Source organism: Copadichromis virginalis, linkage group LG3 (assembly GCF_057382275.1).
Source record: "Copadichromis virginalis isolate Kocher_CV1m ecotype Utaka linkage group LG3, C_Virginalis_male_GT1.1, whole genome shotgun sequence".
Taxonomy (NCBI): Eukaryota; Metazoa; Chordata; class Actinopteri; order Cichliformes; family Cichlidae; genus Copadichromis; species Copadichromis virginalis.
Genome location: NC_140620.1, coordinates 22,234,109 through 22,240,108, shown reverse-complemented (window position 1 = coordinate 22,240,108; position 6,000 = coordinate 22,234,109). Strand labels below are relative to the sequence as shown.

The 6,000-nt window shown below is 41.3% G+C and overlaps 1 pseudogene; it reads left to right on the top strand.

Moving 5' to 3' along the window:
- Positions 1–782: 782 nt before the first annotated feature.
- Positions 783–4,005, top strand: LOC146713448 (uncharacterized; annotated as a pseudogene).
- The last annotated feature ends 1,995 nt before the right edge of the window (positions 4,006–6,000 follow it).

Here is a 6,000-nt window from a genome sequence, read left to right as displayed (position 1 = left end):
ACTACTTTGTTGTAGTAGCTCGTAACTTAGCTTGCCAGCACACAATTCCCGCCTAGCGCTGTATGAAGTCTGCCTTCACAATTTAAAAAATTAACGGTTGGTGGCTTGTTTCAATCAATAGTTGGTAAGTAGTCTAATTTTTGCAAACTGCATGCCACAAAACCTTTGGTAAAATCAGTGTTTAGACTTTTCTGACTCTGACCTTTATCAAGTTCAAATGTAGCCTACTTTTGACACAGTGAAAATAGTAGAAAATTTATTTAGTGTTAATTTTAAGAGTTTAACGGACAAGTTCGCCTTCACAAATTTTGAATATGATGGTTAGTGGCATTTTAGTCGTGAAATAATTTACCTTTTCAAAGCTGCACTGCACCAAACCTAAACGTTTCTGACTCTGTACTTTCCAAGGGTTAGCCTATTGTGTACTTCACTTGTGTAAAATTGCTTTATTATTTTATAACATATAGAGTAGTTGACCAACCTGAATTGAAAATGAACTGTAGTGCAAGAATAAATCTTACTGTTTTCCAAGCTTGTGTTATTCAGATTGACTGTTTTTAAGTGAAGTAAAAGTCTAAAAGTAAAAACTGTTCTGCTAGCTTTCTGTCCTCATGGCTTTTGTGTTATTACAGTCTGACGATTGAAGGAGCAGTAGCATGCCAAGAGATCATCCAGCACGGCACTAAAGACAGCCAGTAAAGGTGATTTTAAAACAATTTGGTATCAAAATGTGGAATTGCAAGTTGTGTAGTTTGTCTAGTTTTTCTACTGTCATAAAAGTCATGTTGTTGAAGCATTATCGGCTCAACCATGGTCAGTACTCCACAATTTCACCCTTACCCTGTCTCTACAACACATGCATGTGTACATTTAGTACATTTAATTCATTAAAGATATACATGTCAACAATGCACACTCCCACGCAAAGAAAAGACGGTTCTTATCTAGATTTGAATAATTATGGATTTTGTTGCTCTATGTGTAATTTTAAGCAGCCATTTATTGAAAGCCAAATGTTTATCCATCTGAGGGGGCATTTAAAACAAAAAGAAACTGTCCCATGTCCTTTCAAGAACTGCAATTTTAAAATCAATGTCTATTCAACCTTCAATGCCCACAAATGCAGAGACCACCAAAATTCAACAAGTTACGATGAAGGCATTGTGCAAAGTGTTATAAATGTAGAACAAAAAGATGACATGCAGCTTGATTCAATAGAGTCATCAGATGACAATCAAGTGGCATCCACCAGTGAAATCAGTGGAATTGAGGGTTTAGAAGAGCAGTTGCAATACAATCTGGCTGGATTTTTCTTGAAAATGCAGACCCTTCTCCATGTGTCCCAGAGAGCAACACAGGAGATTATTGAGCATATTGATCAATTGTTTTTGTTATCCTTCTGACCATCTCTCTTTCTTTCATCCTGTCACAGGCTTCCCACCTGACTTCCTACACGACCTGTTTGAAGGTGTTGTTTCAGTGGAGTTGGCACATTGTGTAAAGGTTTGATTTCTAAGAGATATTTTAACTTAGAAGACTTAAACAGAGCAATTCTGCGCTTTCCATACCAACATTCTGACAAAGTTAATCGCCCTCATCCAATAACCTCAAATTTTGCCAGGCGAGGGACCATGGCCAGCACTCTTTCATGAGACACAGGTAAGTACAACTACATATATAACATTTGCTGTTCATATAGTATGCTGTGTTTTGCTTATAATATTTTTGGAATTCTCTTCAGCTCTACTTTGAATTTCATCGGATCACCAATAAGAATCTACCACATGTGTTTTATGCTGCGCTGGATGATTATGCTCCTCAGCTGATTGGACTTTACAAAAAGAGGAAAACTGGACGGGTCGGTGAAAGGATGGAGAAGCTTTTGTTGGCATATGGAAAACAGGTATTTAAAAAATACTAATTATTATTCTGCTTGCTTGGCAGTTGCCATTGTTATGTTCATATATATATATATATATATATATATATATATATATATATATATATATATATATATATATATAAAAACACGAGACAACATGGTTTTTTTTAACACCCAGCACGCCCCTGCGGGCGGTTTATCCTTCAAGCTCGGGTCCTCTACCAGAGGCCTGGGAGCTTGAGGGTCCTGCGCAGTATCTTAGCTGTTCCCAGGACTGCGCTCTTCTGGACAGAGATCTCTGATGTTATTCCCGGGATCTGCTGGAGCCGCTCGCCTAGCTTGGGAGTCACCGCACCTAGTGCTCCGATTACCACAGGGACCACCGTTACCTTCACCCTCCACATCCTCTCGAGCTCTTCTCTGAGCCCTTGGTATTTCTCCAGCTTCTCGTGTTCCTTCTTCCTGATGTTGCTGTCATTCGGAACCGCTACATCGATCACTACGGCCGTCTTCTTCTGTTTGTCTACCACCACTATGTCCGGTTGGTTAGCCACCACCATTTTGTCCGTCTGTATCTGGAAGTCCCACAGGATCTTAGCTCGGTCATTCTCCACCACCCTTGGGGGCGTCTCCCATTTTGACCTCGGGACTTCCAGGTTATACTCAGCACAGATGTTCCTGTGTTCCACTACGCTATCCAGCTGCTATACTGTAATGTAATGTGTGCGTGTTAGTCCCCATAGGGAAACAGTTCCTCTGCATTTAACCCATTCACCCACTGCTTCTGTAGGGACGGTGTGTACCGTCCCTACACACTGCTCCCCGTGTAGGGACGGTACCTTGCTCAGGGGTACCTCAGGGTAGCCAAGGTAGCCTTCCGATCATGGGGCCACCACTCTACCTACTGAGCTATCCCTGCCCAGTATATATGTGTGTGTATGTGTATGTGTGTATATATATATATATATATATATATATATATATATATATATATACATTTATTTATTTATTTTTTAGGACAAAAATGACATCTATGCAACTAGAACAGCAGTTCTGGCCGGCCTACCAATGTACCTCAAAGAGGATTCTTCAGAGATTTTCAAAACATGCAAGGTACTTTGGTATTACAATAATTTGCACATTTGAATTTAAAAAAGGTTGAAAGGAGTTTATAAGTCATCTAGACTTGGGTTGAAAGTTGAAGACGTGAAGTTGAATGACTTATAAACTTCTTTCATCCTTGATTTGACTACCTGGATGAATGAAAAATGAACCTTCACTGTCAACTTAAAACATGTTATGATATATAGAATTTGAAAAACTGAAGAAAGGTGCCTGACCATTTGTATTTATGCTTTTAACAGAGATATTACAGATGAATAATTGTGCACTCTGTATTATATCTTAGGGTGAAATTGAGTTCTATGAAGCCACAATTGCTCTGGTTGCTGATGTTGATGAAGAGGAGGTGCCTGGAGGAGTTCCTTTCTCACCACGCCAAGTGTTCATAGAAATTGAAGATCAGGTTGTTATGACTCATCACTCATGGACTGATGCCCTGGTGTGTTTGTTTGGGCTAATCTGAGCTATCCTAAGAAGTGTACTGGCTTTTTTGAGTTCATTCAAGTAGTGTTGCTGAAGCTAGACGATGAGAGAAAGCAACTAAAACCAAAATTGCAGACACTAAAAAATGAGCTTGTGCAGATGATGTTTGTTTTTCACTGGTCACTATATTTGTGCTTTTTCAGTTATCTGTGAATGGCTTCAATAGTTTTATTTGTTCTGGGTAATTAGCTTTCTAAAAGGCAATGTGGAGAAAGCTAAGAATAAGGAGACAATCCATATTTGACGTTTTGTTTGTGATTGAAAAAAATCTTCACATAGTGTGTAATCTTAAGCTTATTTCTAAAAACACATTTTAGTTACATGGAAATCTTTTGCGAGATAACTGATAATTAGTCAATATGTACAGTATACTTTCATGCTTTATTTTTTAATTGTATGATGAGTGCCAGTTCACTTGATTCGAGGTCTGGGCAAAACTGTTGCGAAGCCACAAATACCTTTGAGAATACTTTTTGTTAGTGACATCCTTAGTTCAGCTGTTTTCTATAGTTGCATTGCTGTAGTGCATGCGATTTCATTATTATACTAAATGTTACTTAAAATTGTAATTGTTATGGCTCTAATTGCCTCTAGACTATTGTTTTTTATGTGCACCTATGTATCAGGTCTACATTACTAAATTTGTGTTTTGTACATTTAATCGATTTTCAAAATGCTACAAAAAACATTCAGAATTCCCTAAAAGCGCAAGTTTTAAAATGCCTAATTATTTGTTATTTGATAATGGCTTTAGCAGTCATAGGTTATGACTGAAAGTATGGTTGTATTCATTCTGTATTTTCTCTGCAGTTAAAGTTAATAAAGACTGAATGGAAAGAATAATAGCTTGGTTTTGTGTTAATAGTACTTGAACCATTTGGTGCAATCGGTTTCCCCAATTGGATTAAGTTGTTTAAATACAACTATTTAAGTTAATTTAACTTAATTTGAATATGAGCATGTAACACTTTAAATAATCCATCCATCCATCCATCTTCATCCGCTTTATCCGGGGCCGGGTCGCGGGGGCAGCAGCCTAAGCAAAGAGGCCCAGACCTCCCTCTCCCCAGCCACCTCCTCCAGCTTATCCGGGGGAATACCAAGGCGTTCCCAGGCCAGCCGAGAGATATAATCTCTCCAGCGTGTCCTGGGTCTGCCCCGGGGCCTCCTCCCGGTGGGACATGCCTGGAACACCTCACCCAGGAGGCGCCCAGGGGGCATCCTTGTCAGATGCCCGAACCACCTCAGCTGGCTCCTTTCGATGTGGAGCAGCAGCTGCTCTACTCTGAGCCCCTCCCGGATGGCCGAACTTCTCACCCTATCTCTAAGGGAGAGGCCAGCCACCCTTCGGAGGAAGCTCATTTCCGCCGCTTGTATCCGCGATCTCGTTCTTTCGGTCACTACCCACAGCTCGTGGCCATAGGTGAGGGTAGGGACGTAGATCGACCGGTAAATTGAGAGCTTCGCTTTTACACTCAGCTCCCTCTTCACCACGACGGACCGGTGCAGCGTCCGCATTACTGCAGCTGCAGCCCCAATCCGTCTGTCGATCTCCGGCTCCCTTCTCCCATCACTCGCGAACAGACAAAGAGCGATTCATAAGACCCTTATGAAAAGGACACCGAGGGAACAGTTTACCCTGCCCGGGATAGGGTTACCGGGGCCCCGCCCTGGAGCCAGGCCCGGGGAGGGTGCCCGAGGGCGAGCGTCTGGTGGCCGGGCCTTAGTCCATGGGGCCCGGCCGGGCACAGCCCGAAGAGGAGACATGGGCCCATCCTCCCGCAGGCCCACCACCCGCAGGAGGCGCCATAGGGGTCGGGTGCATTGTGTGCCGGGTGGCGGCCAGGAGCGGAGGCCCTGGCGGACTCACCCCCGGCTGCCAAGACTGGCACTTTAAATAAGTTTGAATAAATACAGCATCTTAGTACAACAAATTTAATGGTTTAAGTTAAAACATACTAAAAACAATGAGTAAATAAACATAATGCATTTGAGTTACATTATCATATTTGCTTTGGGTTCTTGGGACTCTAATAAAGTACTTAAATAACCCACAACTGTTTAAGTTACAAAACTTGAATCAATTGGTGCAATCGGTTTCCCCAAATCATTTGAGTTAACTTAACTTGTCAGGTTTTACAGTGTAGCACTCATCTATTGTTATGAAGGGGGAAACTGTCTGTAGAATTTCAGTTTTTTGGCTCTTCCCCATTGGTTAAATTTTTAAGTCACTTATGCTAAATAGACTCCAATTTGTTCGTGTAAATGGGGAGTCTTCTTCACAGACCAAGATCAAATATGGAGTTCCACAAGGTTCTCTGCTAGGACCAATTCTTTTTATATTATACATGCTTCCTTAAGCCGTATTTGAAGTCATATTATGCATTTTCATTTCTATCCTGGAACAGCCCCCCATGGAATACCTCTGTCTGTCAATGAAACCAGATAACCATCACACATCCACTGGTTAAATTGCAGGAATGTCTTAAAGGCATAAAGACCTGGATGACCTC